General features: G+C 49.6%; 1 protein-coding gene across 10 annotated transcripts in view; it reads left to right on the top strand.

The window, feature by feature from the left end:
* Positions 1 to 21378, top strand: part of ANAPC1 (anaphase promoting complex subunit 1) — a 394152-nt gene that overhangs the window by 174921 nt on the left and 197853 nt on the right. The window contains exon 51 of one of the 10 annotated variants that reach the window (XR_012502953.1): positions 16643 to 16805. The exons of the other annotated variants lie outside the window; for them this stretch is intronic. The gene's annotated coding sequence lies outside the window, so the exon portion shown is untranslated. Of the gene's footprint in view, positions 1 to 16642; positions 16806 to 21378 lie in introns of those variants that run through there. 10 annotated transcript variants of the gene reach the window in all.

Raw genomic sequence — 21378 nt, 5'->3', positions numbered from 1 at the left:
CACTTGGAATGGAAAGATGAAGGATGTGGCTGGTGAGGCCCTCAAAGCCCCAGAGATGGGAGGCAATGGATTTTGGCTGATCACCTTCAGAGTCTGCGCTGCATGCATCCCATCACACCGAGAGGGCACCTACCGCCTGCTTTTTCCTTCCTGTCCCCTTGGTTCCTGGGACTGGTGATGCCAGGAGTGCATACTCGGTGACGGGGCGTGTGGTGAGCCCATCTGTCCGGCTGCTCTGGCCCGCGTTCTCTATCTAACAGGGGGTTTAGGCATCAAGAACTTCCATGCTGCCCTATTTTTCCTTTAAAAATCAGTTTTGTGGTAATACATGTTCATTGGGGGAGAAAGCTGGACAAGAAAAATAAGTGTAAAGAAGAATGTAAAAATGATAATCTCTGCAACCGGAACACTGTCAACTTCTGTTATGGGCTGAACTGTATCTCCTCCAGATGTGTTGAAGCCCCAACCCCCAGTACTTCAGAATGTAACTCTATTTGGAGCTAAGGTCTTTAAAGAGGTGATTAAGTTAAGATGAGGCCATAAGGGTGGATCGTAATCCAATCTGACTGGTGTCCTTGTAAAAGAGGAAATGTGGACACACACAGAGACACCAGGCCTGTGGGCACAGAGGGGTGGCTGGGTGAGGACAGAGCTTGAAGACCTACAAACCAACAAACCAAGGAGAGGGGTTTCTGGAGAAACCAGACGTTTGACTCTCTGATCTCCAAGTCCAGCCTCCAGAACCGTGAGAAATACCTGTCTGTTGAGTCAGCTACCCGGTGTGTGGCAAACTAACACAATGTCCCTCTTCCAGTTTAATAACGTTGGGCCGTTCTGCACACACAGGTTTATACCATGCTTTACTCGCCGTGGGCACTCTGCAGTGTGCAAAGCTCCCCGCTCCCAGGAAGATGAGGTTCCATCCCTGTATCCGGGCATTTGAGATGGTCCACAGATGGCCCTTCTGCCCAGCCACGGGATTGGCTGGCTGTTTCCCAGACTTGCTCTGTCTTTTCTGCTCCTGCCACCTCCGCCCTCCCTAAAAGTGCTTTCGCCTACAAGTCACTCAAGGCCTAGATCACACTGGCGCTGCCTCCCCGTGCAGCCTGCTGGCCACACGAGGGCAGAGCCTCAGTAACCAAACCCAAGTCCCCAGCACTTACCATGGTCCCTAAGGCTGTTTTCTACCAGCCGCAGATGACAGTAACTTTTTTAAAGTGAGAGTTGAGAATTATGGGCAGAATTAAATTACTCATGGGCCCCTGTCTCCTGTTCCCATGGATATTGGAGAAGGGATATATATTATGATCAAGTCAGGTTTATCCCAGGAATCCAATGCATTAAGCATTAGAAAGAAAATCGGTGTAATTCACTATAGGAACAGAATGAAGGATTCAAATGACCAGATCCTTCCAATCGAGGTGAAAAGCGTTTAACAAAATTTGATTCTCATTCATGATGAAAATTCTCAGCAAACTAGGAACAGTAGGGATTTCTTCAAAATGGTAGAAGTTATTTACAAAATTCTGACAGGCAGCATCAGACTTAGAGGTGAGAGCCTGAATTTTTTACCTCGGTGCATTTGTTCCTCCTCCGGAAACCTCTCCTGACCCCCTGAGTCAGTCAGACGCCCTTCCCTCCGGACCACCCCCTGCTCCAGGGCAGCGGAGAACGTTCGTGCCCCCACGCGATGACCCGTGTCTGTTTCCTCATCCGGGCGCTAAGCTCCGTGGGTGAAGGCTTTCTGCCCAGTGCTGCCCTGCGTCCGCGCCGGGCTGAAGGGCTCGCAGGGTGAGTGACCGGCTGTCCTGCTTGCTTAGAGCGGGGCAGGGCGGAGGTTTGTCACAGAAGCACATTCATACACGTATGAACTCCACGAAAGGCCAAAGCTTCTGGTTCATTCTGGGCCACTGCTCCACAGGGACTGGAAGCGAGCACTTCGGTTTTCCGACTTGCGGGAGTTTTAGGGCCGAAAGGGCTGTTGGGCGTCACCCTGCCCCCAACTGCTGGGAGAGCTCACTAGGGCTGAGGGCTGAGCTGAGGCAGGTGCATCAGACGCACCACGAAGCCTCGTCCGGAGCTCAGGGCGGTGGTGACGGCAGAGGAGGGCGTCCGGGCGCAGGCTCACACGTGGCAGCTCTTCCTCATCCCTGCCCCGCAGTCAGTAAACACGCTTCGTTCTCACTCTGTCTACCAGGCCATGCTCTCATCTAGAGAATTTTTTTTTCCTCTGCGAGCAAAGCACAATAGAATAGAATCGATTTTACCGTTTTCTATTTCCTTTCCCTGTGGGGTGATTATAGGCATCAGAAGGCAGGGTTCTGAATTTTTGCAGAATTTGGGTTCTGGTTAAAGTGATAATGTGGATTCACGGTGGCTACATTACAAGAGGTCTGGTTGAGCCTGTTGGAAATGGGCCATCCTAGGTGTCCTGGATTTGTTGAAGCCTCAATTTAGAAATGATTTCTTAGCGACTCTCGATCTTTTGAGCGTGTGTGTTGTGGTTAAGAAGGCATGACCATATTAGAGCCCTGGGGACAGAAGAATTTCCCGAGAACCAGCATGCATATTGTCACGTATATAAAGAACGTGTCTGGGGACCCGGTTACACTGGGCCTCATAATAACCAGACAGGAATTGAGGGTGCAACTCATGAGAGTGGATGGATGTGTCTATCTGTGGTCTCAAACACAGCCTTTTTCTGATCCTCCTTCCTTTAACGACAGGTCTGTTGGGCTATGGTTGCAGGATGCGGGATGCCTTCTCCATGAAGAGCCTGTGTGCTGGGAGCTGTGGGCTGGAGAGAAAGGTGGGGTGGGAGATGTCCAAGGTCCCATCCCCCTGCCCCTGCTGTGGACCAAAGGGGTCAGGGCTTGGTTAGGCTGCAAATAATGGAAAACCTAAAAGGCAGAGGTTTAAAAGAAATGGGCCTTTTCTGTTTGCAAGAAGCCTGAAAGTCAGAAGTCCAGGGTGGGGTCAGAGGTTCAGTGATGCTGGGGTTCAGCTTCTTTGACTTTTTCCCCCTGGGACGTGGCTGACACAGGTTGGGTGGGGCTGGGTTGGAGGGTGCGGTGAACCATGAGCAGGGCTGGTGTAGGGATGGTCACCAGAAGGGCTTCCCGCCTCCACCTGCCACTCTGTTTCCAAGGCAACTTCCTGCTCCAAGTGTACCCACGCCAAGAGGCAGACTGGGTCGGGGTGGGGGGCGGTCCCGAGGCAGCGGGAACCTCGGCGGGGCTCATTTTCCCGATGCTTACCGAGCATCTCCATCGCCCAGCTCATCAAGGCCGAGAGAGTCGGCCCTCTGGATCCATAGACGCGGAACCTGTGGGTACAGAGGGCCGACTGTACTATGCTGCTTTACGTAAGGGACTTGAGCATCTGCTGACCTTGGTATCTGCAGGGGTCCTGGACCAGTCCCCTGTGGATACATATTGTCAGTCCCCAGACGATCACCACCTATCACTCTGTTAAACACCTAAATACACCTGCTCCTTATGGAGTCACTCTCACTGCAAGTAACGCAGATGTTGAGATGAAGGGAGAAGTGGTTACCTGGGAGGGCCCAGCGTCCCTGGTCTGCAGGGGCTGTTCGGGACAAACCAGTGGGACAGCTCCCAGATGCCATCTTTCCCTCCTGCTTATATCTGTTTTACTTTCAAATCTTTGACTCTCCTTCTCCCCTCCCACCTCTTCCATGAACTCTTTGGTTAAAGCCAGGCGGGCTTACTGTGGATCCGTGTGCCCCAGCCCTCCCGTCAGCAGGCTGACTCAGGAGAAACCCACCACAATTCAACAAGCCTGTGCCGGGAGCGAGGGAGGGAGGGCGAGCATGAATCTCAGACTAGGAGTCAGGTGTGCAAGAAACGCACAGTCTCCCATTCCACATGGGTAGAGGAAATTTAATCTCGGTTGCCTGGGGTCTCCTGCCCCTCCTGAGGATGTCCCGGTGCTGGGGGCTGGGCCGGCTGCCTGGTCCTGGAGCAGTGTCTCTCCCCTCGGGCTGGAATGCTGCTCTCCTGCGTCTTCTTGGTTGCCAGGCCCTGCTGGTGTCTGCCGTTGTCTCCGGTCCTTGCTTCACCACAGCTCTGCCTCAAGCCTGCTCTCCGGGTCACAGCCCCCCACCCAGAGCTCCCACCCCTCATCCTGGAGCCAAGTCCTGTGCAGTTGAATTGCGCTTGCTGATTCTGCATCGTTAAACGCTGCCAGCCTCTCCTGGGAAACTTCAGTGTTTTGGCCACTTTGAGCTTTTCCTTGGAGTCTGAGTTTCCTTCTGCTCATTGATCCCCTCAAACTGTACAAAATTCAGGGCACAGGAGCACCCCAGGACCCTCCACCCTGCTTGGGAGACCTCTGTGCAGCTGAGGCCAGAGATTGGCTTTGTACATTTCTCCTGAGCCTTGGTCTCATCCCGGGGTCTGGACTTTGTACCTAAAAGTAAAGGTAGAGACGTCCATTCCTTCTGCTCTCTGCTGAGTCATCGCTGGGAGAAGCGAGGAACATGAAGTGACCCTGTCACATGTCCTAAGAGCGGACTTTGGAGGGCGGGAGAGGAGCCCAGTGAACATGTCAAGAAATCCCACCATAGTGACTTAATGGGAAAAAAGAGAAAAGAGGATGAAGAGAGATTTTTCTCTTTTAATACAACACAGATTAAATTTTAGACTTTTATTTTTTAAATTTTGGTCCTTTAGGGGGCAGAACATTCCAAACTATATTAGTAAAAATAAACTCACTTTTCAATGTTCTTGGGGTTTCTCTGAAATGATCAGAAGTTAAGAAACTCAGTCACAGTATTTTGCTTAATTTTTTCCCCCACTTTTAAATTGCCTGCTGGCACTTCAAGGAGTTTTCAAAGCTTTTTAGGTGCACGAACACCCTACTTCTGAAACCGCCGGTATTGTACACTTTCACTCTCATGTACAACACCTTGGTGATAAGAAACCATCTGAACACAGTGCAAAATTGAGGTTCTCGGAAACATGCCCGGGACCTGTCATTCCGCAGTATGTCTGCTCCGCCGTCCCCTCTGCCCGGCGTGTCCCCATTCTGCGCCCCCTGGAAAACTCCTGCCCCTTTCTGGGTCCAGCTCCAGCGTCCTCCTCCCTGAGAAGTGTTCTCTTACCTGTGTTCCATCCTCCATGAGAGCACGTCTCTCACTGTATCAGAGAGGCTGGGTCACCTGAGCACCTCCTTTCTCTGCGTTGTTTGAATCTCTTTATGTAAGCCCTAGACGCATTGCCTAAATGTTTAGACGTACGTTTGTGTGAAAATCTCCCCTACTCTTACCTGTTTCCCTGTTGTAAAAGGTGTTATTCCAGTGCCCATTGGTAGATCTTCTAGATCGTGGGCATCTGGACACGCACTGGTCTCACGCCTGTTTTGCTGTGGTTACCCTGGGAGAACCAAGGGGGAGGCAGCCGTCAGTTTCCCACGGGCCAACTTCCTTCCCAAGACTGGTCTTATTTATTTCTCTATCTCCAGGGCTTATCCAGTGCCAGACACAGAGTCTTACGGGTTGAATTATGTCCCAGCCTGCCCCCGATCCCAGCAAATTCATATGCCTAAGTTGTAACCTCCAGGACTTCAGAATGTGACCTTATTTAGAAAAAATAGTTGCAGATATAATTAGTTAACTTTTTTTAATTAAAAAAAATTTTTTAATTAAAAATATTTTAAATTGAAGTAGAGTCAATTACAGTGTGTCAATTTCTTGTGTACAGCACAATGTCCCAGTCATGCATATATATATATATACATACATTTGTTTTCATATAATTAGTTAAGATCAGACCATCCTGGGAGTAGGGTGGGTCCCCAATCCAATATGACTGGCGTCCTTAGAAAAAGGGGAAATTGGGACACAGACATGCACACAAGAACACCACGTGAAGATAAAGGCAGAGATCGTGAAGATGCTTCCACAAACCAAAGGGCACCAAAGACGGCCGGCAAACCACCGGAAGCTGGGGGAGAGGCAGGGAAAACGGATTCTCCCTCACACCCTCAGAAGAAACCAGCCTGGCTGACACCCTGGTCTGGGGCTTCCAGCCTCCAGAACTGGTGGACAATGCATTTTTGTTGTTTGAACCCCCCCGTTTGTGGGATTCTGTTGTGACAGCCCTAGTGAACTAACACAGGAGGTGATCTGAAAGCTTCATCCCCGGCACAGTGGGTCATTTGGAGAAGAGGAGCCCAATTTACCTTTTCCTGTAGGCGAGCGTCTCACCTGTGAAGACGCGGATCTGGGCTGTCTGAGGATTCGTGCAAAGGCTCATCTCAGTCACACACCTACCGAAGTCACGTTGTGAAGTATTTGTTTTTCTTCTATGGCTTTCTCCCCTTCTCTTTTTGTTTCCTTGCTTGTCCTTCATTTTTTCCTGTCAAATAGAGTGCCAGGAACAATGTATTAATGATCAGCACATCCCTGCAAAATGCACACGGTGAAGCCCTAACCCGCGTGTGGTGGTATTTGGAGATGGGGCCCCTGGGAGGTTATTAGGCTGTGAGAGTGGAGCCTTTTATAAGAATAGAAGAGACCAGAGCTCTCTCTTTCCATGGTGTGAGGACACAGTGAGAAGGCGGCCGTCGGCAGGCCACGAAGGGGACCCTCCCAGACACCTAATTAGCTGGCACCTTGATCTTGGACTTCCACCTCCAGAACTGTGAGAAGTAAATGTTATTCAGGCCACTCAGTCTGTGTGTTTTACCCAAGCACGCTAAGACAGAGGCTTTTCTTTTTTGCTCCAGAAGGGCAGGCCCTCCCAGGGGGGAGCAGAGAGAGCAGCGAAGGCTGGGTTCTGAATGTGGCCACCCAAGATTGGCGGACTGCATCAGAGCGGGACCAAACCCACTGTGCCTAAAACAGACAGGGTGTTTTCCAGCCTCACTGAATGCATTTAGAAACCCCAATACATGAATGAATTCTCATTAGTCCACAGAATTAAGCGAGCTTCACTCATTTGGAGAGAACCAGTCTGCTGCCTGTCTTCCTCACACACTTCTTGAGCTCATATTATGAGCCAGGGAGTCCTGGGACCTCAAAGATGTGTGACTATTGAGGTCCTGCAGACAGGAGGCACACCGTCTCACACACGAGCTTGTGTTATGGGAAAGGGGTGCACAAAATTATCCGTTAGAGGCACAAGTGATGGAGTGGTCACTTCTAGACATGACAGCATTTCTATAGGTGTTTCCAGATGTTTCCATCTTGGCAGCTCCTCCCCAGACCTTCAATAAAGGTTTAAACAGTGATTTTAAAAAATTAACATTCTCCACAGAATTCTGTAAGTGAATGAGTTTGCATCACGTTTTTTTTTTTTTCTCCTATCTTACAGCCTGAACAGTTTATTTTTTGCAGACAAATTCAGTTCTGTTCGAAACCTGTCTATTCAGTACCTACTCTTTGGGCTAGATCCCAGGGAGGGTAGCTCTGCGTGGGACTGGCCCCTGCCCGTGGGTGTACTGTCTTCTGAAGGACGGTACCATACATGGAACAGTTATGCACGGGGTGAGGCTGAGCATCCAACGCGAGTTACAGAGGAAGGAGCGGGGGAGGCCGTGGTGCTGCCTCGGACCCACGCGTCAGCGGTGGAATAAGGGAGCGAGTTCGGCCCCATTGGGCGAGGCCTGGGCTACCTCTGCATCCTGACAAACGTGGAGGCTTTGGTGTAGCCTGGGAGGCATTCTGGTTGTGAGGCTGTTATAAATAAAGTCTGGAGGCAGCTGTGTATTTGGGTGCTCTTTGGAGCAGAACTCTCATGACGGGGGTGTGAGATTGGAGACACAGACAGAGGCGATTCCTGCCTTGGAGACAGACTGCTGTCAACTTGGTACTGTGGGTCCAGGCGGCGAGGAGCCTACAAGGCATCTGAGCCCAGAGATAACATCACAAAACCAAGCTTAAGGGAGGTCCACGGGGCAGCAGAGCCCACCGAGCCAAGGAGCGGGAGAGAGGGTGGAGAAATTCATGAAGCAGGAGCCAGGACTCGGGGGCTGGCTGGACACAGGGGACACAGGGGCCCGGGGGAGCACAGAACAAAGGGGGACCCCACTGAGCTTCTTCATTCTTGACCAAATTCGACTCAGGTCACGTTAGAACATACCGAGTTTGATTCTTGCAGGTGCTTTTCCTGTTTCCATAAAGGCTGGTATTTTAAAAACCATCTCTTGCTTTTGTAAAGAACAAAGGCTGAATGCCACGCGCGGCAAAGACTGTTTACTCCCTTTATGGTAAACAGCACTAACGGACATTTTTAAAGAAATCAACGCTTCCTTCCCCATTTATTGGCAATAACTTCTCTTTGGTAAGTAGAGGTGCAATTGAATACTGTTTTTATAGCTCTCCCGTCGGCGCAGATGTGCACGCCAGGGAGCCTGGGAATCTCTGCTCGGCAGCAGGAGCCTCTCTTTGTATCCCCATTTGAAATGAGACATAAATTTGGGGAGTGCTTGCTCCTTGCTAGTTTTCTGTGGTCCACGATTAACAGTCTCCTCAAGGGAATTTCAAACTGTCTTTCCCGGGAGCTGCAAAAGAACTTAAACCGTTTCTTTGTTCTGGTCTTGAAATCAGAGTCCCTCAGCGAACTTCCCAAGAGTCTCGAACCATGAGGAGTCCGTCCAAGGTAAAGGGACATGTTTAAAAGTTGCCGTAAGCGCTGGCGACCGGACGGGGTGAGAAATCTGAGTCATCGCGCACAGTCACCTCGCTCAGTAATAAAAGACATGAACTTGAAATATATTTCCTCTTGCCTTTCAGGGCCCTAAAGATCAATAAATTTTGTAAAATTGAAAGATAAAGGGCGAGATGTTTTGGATTTTATGTGAACGGCTAGCCTGGTGACAGTAACTCTGTTGTGGCCCTTGGAGCAGGAGGTTAATTTACAGTTGATGGTTTCTTGGCACAATCTCTATGGATTTGGGGGGGGGGTAATATTTAAAAATCACCCAGCATGTGGTTTTTCTGATAAGATGCATCACTCAGGCACTCAGAGTTGTTTTACAGGAGGAGGATGAACGGGCATCGTGCAGTTGGGCTCCCAGCACGTTGCTCCTCCCGTGGGACCGACGGATTGGAAACCTGGCTCCCAACTGAGAGGAGTAGAGTGTGCCTGTGAAAGCTGAGCCCTGGACCTGAGCTCAGGGCTGGAGTGCTCCGAGATTCAGGGCTCTCCCAGGACTCAGGCTGCTGCAAGCTGCCAGGGCAGATGGGGCTGGAGCAGGAAAGAGGCTCTTCTCTTGTCCGGAGGGAAGAGCCCCTGCCTGCAGGCAGGGTGATGGCCATGTGCTGTCACTGTGACAGTGGGTACACTCTGCCCCGACCTCTGCCCCAGCACGAAGCCTGGCTCTCTGAAGCTTAGTTTGAGAAGACCAGAGAGACCAGTGGAGATTTGCCAACACAGCCAAATGCTGCTTAATACAGAGGCCAGCGTGTCCCGTTTGTGCAGGAGACTCACTCTCCTGCTGATCGGGAGGGTCGGGCAGGGATCAGACCCAAACACCCCAGTGTTCTACCCACCTTCTGCCTGTGCAGGGCCCGGGTGAGCCTGGAGGCTGCCATCTGCAGTGCAGGGCAGGGAGAGGGGCCTGCAGACTTCTGCAGCCTTGCTCACCAAAGACTCATCCAGCGCCTCCCCCGTGCCAAACCGGGAGCCAGGAGCTGGGGGTACCGCAGGCAACAAGCCGGGCCGCTTGGCAAGCTCGGCTCCTGGAGGAGCCAGCTGTCCAGTTAACTATCTGACCTTAACTGCTATTTGATTACAACGACAAAAGTGATCTTGGGAGCTTTGAGAATTGCCAACAAGGGGTCCGACCTTTGTAGGTGGGGCTAGGTGGTGACAGTCAGGGAGGGCCTTTTGGAGGGAATGACACTTGACATGTGGAGGATGCTGCAGGAGATGGAGGGAGGAGGAGGAGCTTCAGGCGGAGCCAACAGTGCCCGGATGGCCCCGGGGAAGCAAGGGGTTTGGCACGTGGGAGAGCCCGAGGCAGGTGGGGAGGGCACTGTGTGGGAGTGGAGGGGTGGGGTAGAGGCTGCCCAGGAAGGCAGGGGCCAGGCCCAAGAACACCGGGTACCCGGCAAAGAATTTCAGCAGGGCAGAGTCAGGGTTGTGAACGCCAGCAGTCAGGCACCGAAGCCCTGCTCTTGTCTTGCTCTGCCATCCAGTTTGGACAGTGTTTCTTAGGAGGGGAATACAAACATGTCAGGCAAGCCAGGGGCTTAAGGGACTAGGAAAAAAAAAAAAGATTTATCAGAAGGAAAGTAGTAAGAACAGTAAGTCAGGGAATGACAGGAAAGAACAAACAGGCAAGGTCAGACTCTGAGAAATGAAGAGAATTCTCTTGCCTGGCAGAATAGTTTCTCCAAAGTCTGGGTTAGAAGCTTGATTTCAGTTTGGGATTAAATCTACGGAAATGTGGACAAGGGGTAGATTTTGTGGATCGTGAAGTCAGAAATCAGAAATAAGACTAGCCCAAAGGAAATCTTCAGTATTTCTGTTTGTTTCTGTATCTACCTGGCATGAGAGCTGAGGTGATCCGAGCTCACTGCTTCTTTAGGGCCCTTTCAGACTCCTTGTATCTGTGTCAGCGTGGAGAACGGGGCAGCAGACACGGGACATCTCCGTGGCGTTTGCTTGCTAAGTGATGCTGCTGCACCAGCACCAAGCAGGCAGCGAGTGGAAGCTCAGGACTGCAGCGTCCGCACAGGAATCCCCAAGGAGAACAGAAAATACCCGTAGAACAGCAACCACGGGCAAAACAGGGTTGAAGACAGCCAGCTGTGTGCCGAGGCTAAGTTCTTCTTGGGTTTGGTCCAGGCTCTTAATACAGAGCATGTGCTTGAAATATTTAGGAAGAAATCTAATTGTCACCACAGCCTACTGAGTAAGTGAGAGATCACCCTCAGGGCAGGACGTGCTGCGGGTGAGCTTGTCCAAGGGGAGGAGTTTGTCTGCAGACTTCGCCTGCTCCTGGGATGTCTGATGCACGAAACATCCACAGATGTTGTATCTGCCGAGACTCTGCTGCGTCTGCATTGAACCACTCATACTAGGGTCTCACTTTCTAAGCCATTAATAGCAACAAGGTTGGCCTGGACCATCTTTGTAGGGGAGGGTGATCATTCATCTTACCGGCAATGCTCGGCAGAAGAAAGAAGAGGGCTTACTTCTGGACTGAGAGGGGAGCAGCTTGTCAAAAGGATGCCCTGAACAGGGGCTGCCTGCCTGCCTCTGCTGCGGCTCCGGCAGCCAACCCAAGCCTCGAACTGCCTCCAAGGAGTCGTGTCCTCGTCTTCCGTATCATGACAGTGTGTCGTTAACTGCATCATCTCAGATCACTCTGAGTTTAATGACGGGTGGTTTACACTCCGAGCATCCAAGATACACAGAGACAGAAAATGATAGGTACACGGAGCACATTATCGACCTTCCTGTTTCGCTGTCCTCAGAACAGCGCGTCCTGCCCTGGGTCACGAGGCAATGCGTGCTGGCCTGGAGGAGCTGGGAAGAAAGAGCTGCCCCGAGGCCTTTCTTGTGCCTTCCTTAAGGATGCCATTCATGACTCACCCGCCACAGGAGGACTGATGGCAATTCCCCCACGGGGCAGCGCCTGTGAGAGCTGCTGCTTCCCAGGGTCGCCGTCTTTGAGTCCAGGGGACAGTGTGAATCATAGAGCTGCCTGGGCTGCCTTCTTTGTGATGGCTGCAGGGGCACCAGAGCCAGAGTGTGGCCTGGCCCCCCAAGCGTCCATGGTGTGCTTGGTGTCACCTAAGTGACCCGAGAGCGTGTATGGGGTGAGGAGTCTGGAGGGCCTGGTGCGAACTGCCACTGAGAGGCTCTGGGACAGGAGGCGATAGGGGAAGGAGAGGAGGGACCACGGGAGAAAGGAGGTGCGTGTAGAAGGAAGGGGAGTGCGAGTGTGTCGAGAGCCCAGCGCTCCAGGAAGGAGAGGGAAGAGGGCCCTGCGTTAGACCTCGTGGTCTCGGGAGGGACAAATTATCTTGTCCCTGGTACAGGCTGTCTGAGTCCCTAGAAGGCACATACATGGAGGGCTTCAGAACGCAGAGTTGACAGGTGTGGATGACACTGCGTGGACGGGGCTCATAGCCTGATGGGCTGCTGAACGCTGCAGCTGTTGGTGTCCCTTTAGTTTTATGGGGGGAGGTTGTGGACCTGGAGTCCAGGGGACAGGGCTGGTCTGGTCATGGAAACCGGGGGAGAGCTTGTGGCCTCCCAAAGCCTTTATTCCATTTCCTTGGCTTCTTACTAAGCAGGCCTAATACCACTAGATTAAGGAGGTGAGGGAGTGGCTTCCAGAAAGAAAGGAATCCATGCTACAAAATGGAAATTTTTTTTAATTATAAAAATTAGGGTTTTTTTTTTAGGGAGGAGGAATTACGTTTATTATTTATTTATTATTACTTTTTTAATGGAGGTACTGGGGATTGAGCCCAGGACCTCATCACATGCTAGGCATGCACTCTACCACGAGCTATACCCTCTCCCTTAAAATGGAAATTGTGTCAATATTGTTTTGATTTTTGAGGGACCTGATCTCCTGAATATAGAAATAACAAACATTTCCTTCATTAGTGACTTCATATAAATATTTCCTTTATGTGGAAGTCACTGAATTTACAATAAAATAAAGACATTTAAATACTAACTTGAATTTTAATAACTGACGGTAGAAGGAAAAAGACAAAGTGTTATGGTGGGACCCCTGTGTTTGTTATAGACTAGCTAAATCCTCTGGGTGTTTCTGGAGTTGCTTGCAAACTGCTCTGTGCACAAGGACACTACTGAAAATTTTCACTATGGCTTTAAAATTCACAGTTTTATCAACTTAGCTGAAATAATAAATTCCTATCAGTTACTGTAATAGAATTTTTGGTCTAATTTCTACTTGTAGCATAGGTTTTGGAATCAAGATTGTTCTTGAGTTTAATGCCCAAACCTGTCAGCGTGACCCTGGGTGAGCTTGCTTCTTTCTTGAAGCTTCTGATGTTCTGTGTGTAATGTCATCTCTCTCAGATCCGTCTTGAGAAATTAAAGAAATAACACAGGCTGAAGCACTCAGAACAATACAAATCTCTTCCTACCTTTTGGTGGTTTGTTTGTTTCCACCTTATCTGATTACCTAGGTCGAGAGTTTGCCTGGCTCATGGGAAAAGGAGACTCAGCTTTTCAAAGTGGGGCGGATTCCCCAGCTGCGCTTTGAATCTTGAATCTGTTCCTCATCATTTGGCTGTGGTCTGGGTGGGCGCTGAAAGGCAGGGATAGATGCACGAGGGAAATGGGAAAAGACTCATGCTTGGCAGGCACCATGGCAGTAAGAGAATCCTGTGGTTCTGGCCACGCTAAAGACTACATTTCCCAGCTGCCTTTGCGGCTGGATGTGACCAATGAGAAAGTGTTGTGTGGGGATTCTGGGACGGTCCCTTAAGGGAGGCAAGTGTAGCTGGGTGGTGCAATTCCCCTTTTGCCTCTCCTCTTTCCCCTTTCTGGAATGTGGATAGGATGGCTGGACCTACAGGTGACTATGGAGAAGGAGCTCATGAACTAAGCGTGGTAGAGCAGAAAGATGGAATTCATGTGCTCCCTAGGTGAATCCAGGTTTCTCGAGCTATCTGTGCCTCCATTTATTTTAGATGCAAAGTAAGTGATGGCATCACACCTGTCTCCCAGGGGCTTCTCTAAGATGAGATAACATGTATAAGCTGTTTAGGATGGCGGCAGGCCCACCGCAGTCGGCTTGGGTGTTACTGAGACGCTGTTCCCCAGCTGGGAGGAGCATCAGTTTGGGCTGGTTAGTCACTGATGACTGTGCGGAGCTACCGTGTCAGTCCTGGACCGCCTGCTTTCTGTCTTCGATGTGAGAGAATGAACCTCCCCTCTTCAAGTTGCCATTACTTTGTGGTCCCTCTTACCTGTAGGCTGGATTTAATCCCTACTGAATACACCTGCCGAACTGCTCTATTGGAGGTGACAACAGGAGCAAAGCAGATCAGCTGACTACACGTCCTTCCCTCTCAAAGTCCCACCTGGTCCCAGAGTTTGGGTGCTTCTCTGCCGTTCCAGGCAGAAGCTCCTGGTTATTAGTGGCCAGGGTTGGGATGGCTGCTGGCCCTCTGTGCAAATCAGGAAAAGGCACCCCCTTCCGAAGACGCTTCCCTGTCACTTGCTGTAAAAATGTCTTCAGGAAAATTGACATTGCCTTTGACAGGCGGCCTTGCACACAGTGCCACCTGTACCCCATCCCCTGTGGGCCCCTTGAGCCAGTGGTGGCTGCCCACCTTGAGATCAGTGCTCAGGCCGGTCTGTGACCTTGAATTTCTTCTCCTAGGCTTTCCCCCCAAACCTAGCACAGGCCTTAGAACAGCCGAGCCAGGAGGCTGGGAGCAGAAAGGGGCCATGACTGTGTGGGGTGAGGCAGAAGACAAGTTCCCGGTAATGAATTCCCTTTTACATGAGCAGCTAAGTTCTGTCCCGGTCACTTGGACCAGTGAATTGGCAGAAGCACGGCTGTTACGCACATTCTGGCCCGTACTTCAAGCTGCCTGGGAGGCTGAGGCTGGAGTGCGGCCGGCTCTGTGTGCAGGGCCGGCTCCCGCAGCCTCCCCCCGGAGCTCTCCGGGGGGCCTGAGCTCCCTACCTTCTCCACGTTGCTTGTGTTGTGAACTAGACAGACAGGGCTTACAGAAATATAATCTCTGCCTCAGACAGAGAAAACGCAGGCCTTGATTTTGTGCTTTTCAAATACTGTTCAGTCCAGGTTTCCAGCACTGGCTTGAGGATAATCCCACTTATTGTCTTTAGTGATTTCCCACTACCCCGCCTGCCCACCCACAGTGGATCAAAGGAAATGGGAGGAAGCGGTCTAAGCCCCAGACAGAAAGGTGCCAGAGCCGTGAGATAACTGTTCTCAACTTTATAGGATGGAGAAATACAATCTGACATAGAAAGGCCTCATGTGACTTCAGAAATTACCAAATTTGTTGTGAGAAAGTCACTTGCCCTAAAAAAAAAAAAATTAATCTCCTTGTCTGTCATGGTTTAAGTTATTTCATTTTATTTTCTGTTCTGTTAAACAAAATTTTTTTAGTGGCTTTAACTTGTTCTGCAAACAAAGAATATGACAGGACTGTAAGTTCTTTCGAAATTGCACGACAATAATTGGTGGCAAGTTGCTCGTTCTGAAAGATACATGTCTTAGGTTGCTGCATGGAACTGTCTCCTGTTGGCTTTATTTAGATCCCTTTTTTTCTTGTGTTCCTGGTTCCATCTTATTGGTAGTTATTTTGAAAGATTTTTTTTTTGTCAGTGTTAGATTTTTTTGAAGAGCAGCACCCAGTCGGCCAAAGGTAAACCTTCTTTATAACCTGATGCCTATGAGATATTATTACAAAGTAAGAGAAGTAACACATTATTTACAAACATTCCCAACTGTATACAAACCAGTTTCTTATACGCTAAGCAATCTGTACAATTCCTAGATCCTCTTGGAATTCATTAGGTTGGATTCTGCCCTTTCCTTTTGAGTCAGGTCCTTATTTCACAAACCCTTTTCCCCCAGCGACATCTCAAAGACGCACGGTACGCTAAAGGTGGGTCTGGCACCCTTCAGCTGAAAGGAAGTGCGCAGAGAGATTGTAAGATATTTATCAAGTGTTACATCACGAGCTGGGTGGTGGTTAACCCCACCAGGGGGAGTTTCTTCACTGGTGCTTGCCTTGCCACATGGGCAAGGACTGCTTTGTCCTCTGCACCAGACCCAGAGGTCCCCAGGCCCCAACTGGGGTGCTGGCATGGCTTTATGTTCAGAAAACAGTAGTTGAATCACCAACTGCAAAGGTGTGGATCTCATCAGTGGATGTGCGTCTGCATCCCTTTATATACCCTGTAACACTTAAGTCAGCATCCACCCATGTCCAGGGTCACCTGAGCAGCCTCACGTGTGGTTTATGTGATGTAATCTCAGAACGCAGTTGTGTGGAAAGTTCTTCTGCAGGGTACCTGAGAGCTACTTGACTGTTGCCAATCAGCTTTGATTTCTAGCATCTCTTTTTTCGGTCCTGACTTTAGAAATGAGGAAACTGAACCTCACCTGGCAGCATCTTCAGTGAAGAGCATCGGAGAGGACATGCTTTTCCCAACTCCCATTCCAGTGCCCTGGTCCCTATCCCAGGAAGGGCACAGCCTGAGATGATGGTCCCAGGCTGGTTTTCTCTCCATGGGGGCAGCCAGGAAGGTGGGGATCACACATGCCAGCCCTGCCCTTGCATCTCCCCTGGTGAGAAAGCCTTATTAATAAACATTCCCCACTGGAAAAGCGCATGTTACGGATAATAACCACCACCGACCGAGGGCAGACTGTACAGCAGTGTATGTGCTGTGTATTTAATCCTCGCCCAGCCCTGTTTGGTCTTAGCATTATTGCCGTCATTTTACAGAGATGGAAACTGAGGCTTAGCGAAGCGATTAAACTAGTTCAAGGCTGACAAAGAAAAGGCTTGAGCCAGGTGGAAATACAGGTCTGTAATGACTCCAATGCTTTACCCATCAGATTTGGAATTTCCAAACACATTTTTAGTTTACAGTCTTCAGGCACAGGAGTCCTCACATGTTCCTTTTCATTGTAGGATACGCCGTGAAAATGAATCGCTGTGGTGGGGGAGGAATGCTTGCCCCCTCAATCCCCGCCATCAGGCTGTGCGGTCTGCTTCTGATGGAGCCTTGAATTCTGTGTCAGTGGGAAGGAAGGAGAGGCAGTTTGTTTTTCACTTTTGCTACCATCATTCATTGTCCTTAGGAAAGCATTGTGTCTTGAGAGAACTGTAAACACTGGAAGAACCTGAGGATCCCGGAGTGGGCTTGTGTGTGCTCCAGACTTCCCCTCGGCTGACCGGCAGCTTCCTGACCCCAGTGGACTGGCTGCCCCTGGGCTCACGAGACGGACATTGGCCGGACGCCAGTGTCTGAGCTGAATGGCTCTGTCGGACAGAGCTTCTCCCCAGCCAGAGTGGCAGCGAGCCCATTCTTGAGAAGGCGCCTTGGCTTGGGAAAAACACTCTGTGTGTTGGACGCTGGCGTCTGAAGCAGGGATATGAGGCTGGAGACATCGCCGGGCATCTCTGGGAGGCCTGGCTTTGCTGCCGGGCCGCTGCACGCTCTCAGGAGAACCCGACCCGGCTTAGGAAATGTCCTCTCTCCCAAGAGGAAACCCGATGTATAAGAACTGATACAACTGGGAGGCTGATAAAAAATTAGGCTGTGAAGTGGAGGGCCTGGAGGAGCCATGATGTTCACTTTTCTTTTAAAATACCATCTTCCTGCCTCCCTCTCGTTACGAATCTATCAGAGGCTCATCCAAGAAAACTTTGAAAAGTAAATAAAAATCTCTCCTAATCATTCCACCCAGAGCTTTAACTTCTATTTTTGAAGAACGTAACTTACCAATCATATTTTGTAAATCGGGCATCAGGTGCACAAAACCAGATTAATGGTGACCCCTGATGCATGAAACACTTTCATCATAAAATACTTTTTTGTTTGTTTGTTTGTTGGTTTTCATAATGAGCATTTCCACCCAAGATGAAAAGTAGGGCTTTGACAGCGATCTGTAAAATCTTTGGGCTCAATCGCTTTCCTACACAAACTCATCTGTCTACGTGTTGTTGTTGTTGTTGTTGTTACTGGAGCACACGTCATACACGCTCCTCCGTGTGCCTCTCAGGGGATTTTCTGTGGTGGAATTTCATCACTTAGGTGGCTCTCCTCTGCATTGCCCTTTGGATCTCAAAATGGACTGTCCATTTATCTCTTTCTGCACAAGGGCAGTCAGGGTTAGGAGAGTCACTCTTGATGCCCCCTCATTTATCTCTGGGGCTTCAGCAAAATCACAGCCAAACCTGCACAGGTATCGGGTCAGCTTGTCCTCGAGGGTCTTCCACAAAGGGAGCGGCTCCAGTGCCTGTGGAAAGCTGCCGTGGTCCAGTGTGAATCCTTCCGTCTGAACCACCACCACCTGTTATGAAATTCACGTATTTTAAACATTATTTGCTAGAAATTTTAAAAAGCTGGTATTCACCGTCATGCCCTTGAAAACCCTTCTCAGAATTCACTTTTGTTTCTTTTCTGGCCCTGCTCCATCCTCCCGAATTTATCTTAAAGTTCAGACCGGGGTTTTGGTCTGACTTCCCACATCCCAGAGCTCACCAGGGGTCTGGTTCCCAGGTACAGGTGGAGAACTGTTCCCTTCTTCCCCACTTTCCATCCTCTCGTTTCCTCTGTCACTAATTTCCCCAGCTCTTCACCCCGTGCCCCTGGATCTCTCCTTCCTGGAGTCTGCAGTAGAGAAGTGTCCAATCTTGGGTGGGTCACATGGCTCGTCTAGTGAACGTCTCCTCTTATGGGGGCCAGAAGCTACTCATGAGTGTAGGAGCAAGTTTGGATGCCCATCTGAGGTTGACGGAGATCAGACAGTAGTAAATGTTTGACAGCCCTGCTGCACAGAAATGATTTAAAAAACAAAATAAAATCAACACAAGCAAAAAACTCTTCCACATCCCACTGAACAAACTCCCCAAACAGACCCTTTGCTACTGTGATGAGCCATTTGGGCTTCTGAGTTTCCAGACACTCTGACTATGGGGCTCAGTTTTGTTTCTCTTTGATTATGTGCTTTCCTTGCCCACGTCTCTTGCATGAGCTGTTCTCATCTGAAACCAGTCCAGAGGTCCCATGAGGTTACGTCAAGGTCAGGCCAGGTCAGGCCAGGGCACAGAGGGAGGTGCTAATGGGTGAGACCCGAGGGGAGTTCTGGTGGGTCTGTGAGCTGGCTGCATGGCCCTGGCCCTCTGACACAGCCTGGGGAGGCAGACCTGAGTTCTGGCCCAGCCCGGCCACTTATCGGCTGTGCGACCTTGGGAAAGCCAACCCACCTGCCAAAGCCCTCATGGCACGTACATCAAGTAGAGTGTAGTTCCTGCACCATCACATGGTTGTGATGGATTGAATGAGATCTGGTGTGTGATGTGTCACCAAGGTGATGGACAAAAATAAGTGCTCACTAAATGTTGCCTGTTCTTATTGACAATGACAACACTGCAGGAAAGGGCGGCCCCCACCTGCAGCTGACAGGCATCTTGTAGGTTGCACAGGCTCCCCACCCCGTCTGGATGCTGGTCTCCTGGTCTCCCACTCCCTGGTCTCTCTTCTTGGCCTGTTTACCCCTTACCTGCACCTTTTCACTTGAACTCTGCCGCTGCTGGTGCCTTCCCCTCAAGGTTGGCCCCTGGATGCTCACAAGGAACCAGTACCTTCCAGTAGTCACCTCCTGACACCGGGAAGCTCATTCTGCTCTCTGCTCCAGAGGTCCCCAGGTGCGTGTTTCTTGCCTTTGACCTTACCACCGGTTCAGACACGAGTTCCCTGAAGACAGGCATCCTCACCCCATTCCCTGGCCCCGGCAGGCAGCTGGCCACAGGACGTCTTCCAGTGCTTCCTGGCCGAATGCATGAAGCACTGAGTGAAGGCAAAGAGAGGTGGTAGATGGGTCACTCCCCTTCCTTTGTGGAATCCAGTTTTACCAGAATGTTCCTTTCTAGTTGCAAATCTGGAGCAATTTGTGTCAAACACTTAATTTTAACATCTTCGTTTCTCTTAAATGATTTCTCAGGTCAAGCTAAAAGTACCTGCACCTTTTAATAGTTGTATTAATTTCCTTTCAAGTCATTTCAGTTGGACTCAATACAACTCATTTGAACAAATATTTACACAGTGATCATTATACGCTGGGTGTTGTTATGTGCATGTGGCTGGAAAGGGGATGGTCAAGGTTCCTGCCTGGGCAGAATTCACATTCTACAAGGAAGCAAGATGCTGAGCACTGAACCAGAAAATACACAGAGTAAGTCGCTTTTAATAAGAGTTACCCAGACAAACACCAACACCACAAAGGAAGCAGAGTGGAATAATGGACTGTGACTGGTGGGGATGAGGGTATGTGGAGGATGAGGTCTGACTGGTGAGGAGCAGCTGCCCTGTGGAGACCCAGGGAAGAGCACTCTAGCAGAGGAATGGAAGTGCAAAGGCCCTGGGGCAGCAGAGAGTCAATGCATTTCAAGGACAGAAAGGAGGCCAGTGCCTCCTAAAAAAACATTTTTAAAGATTGAACCAAAAGAACAGCTACAATTAGGACATGCTTCTCAGAAGGAAGTTGGGGAAAAGGATGTGGTGTTGGTGATACAACAAGTCTTCCAGCATTTAAAAAAAAAGAAAAAACCCAGGAACTGAGCAAAAGCATGGATTTATTTCAGAATCACCCCATACCCTCCAAGTAATAAGTGTTGCCTGTGGAATCCAGCTGGAAAAAAAATAGCACAAAGAGAAAGGCACCCAGCTATCTCCACATACTGGTAAATGGGGCACCTTGTTGGTGTTTCTGAGTAATGAAATAATTATAAACAAAAGTGACTTAGAAGAGCAACAGACATCGATGGAAGATTCTAGTTTTGGACAGGATGATAGCACACCTCATCTCAAACCAAAAGCAGATACTGTGCTTCCTCCAGAAAAGGAACTGAAGAGAAATGACAGTTACTTCACATTTACTTGCGGTTCTGATCTACTAGCAAAGTCAGGTCGCAGAAGACCACCTAAAAATTCAGAGACCCTGCCCCATACTCCTCAGAGGATCCCAGTGAATGTGCAGCAAGATGAGATTGCACGGGGAGGGGGAAAGATTGAGAAGAAATAAAAAAGGAGAATCTCTGTAGCGGGGAGGGTATAGCTCAGTGGTAGAGCATGTGCTTAGCGTGCACGAGGTCCTGCGTTCACGCCATCAAAAATAAATACTGTGGTGGTGTTTTCATAGGTGCGTACATCTATCAAAATTCATCAAATTGTACATCTGAAATATGTGTACAGAAATTATACCATGATAAAGTTGTTTAAAAAAAATATTACCTCCCTTCAAAAAAAAAAAAAAAAGAATTCACAAGCAAGAGAACTTTTTATCACAGAAGAAGAAAAGAGATTCAGCAGTTCACCAGTGCATACTTCGATGGACTTATTTCAAGCTAGTTGTGAGAATTCCGAATTTGGAGATTTCACAAGCTCTGCTGAAAATAATTTTACGTACAATGTTTTAGATTCAAGAAAATTAGTCTGTTGGCATTATTTTTTCCTCTTCAATTTCAACGTTTGCTGGCTTTAATTTTTTTTCAAGGTATGTTTGGATTTCTAGTTCCAGGCAAAATGGAGTAGCTCCATTCCTTTTTGGTCCTTCCTCTTACACTCTGGACACGACACAGCGAACAGACACAGAAAACACAGGAAGGCTCTGAAAGGGGGAAATAAGAAAGAGAACTGCGGA

Source organism: Camelus bactrianus, chromosome 28 (assembly GCF_048773025.1).
Source record: "Camelus bactrianus isolate YW-2024 breed Bactrian camel chromosome 28, ASM4877302v1, whole genome shotgun sequence".
Classification (NCBI taxonomy): domain Eukaryota; kingdom Metazoa; phylum Chordata; class Mammalia; order Artiodactyla; family Camelidae; genus Camelus; species Camelus bactrianus.
The sequence above is the reverse complement of the archived record's forward strand: the minus strand, read 5'-3'. Positions and strand labels throughout refer to the sequence as shown.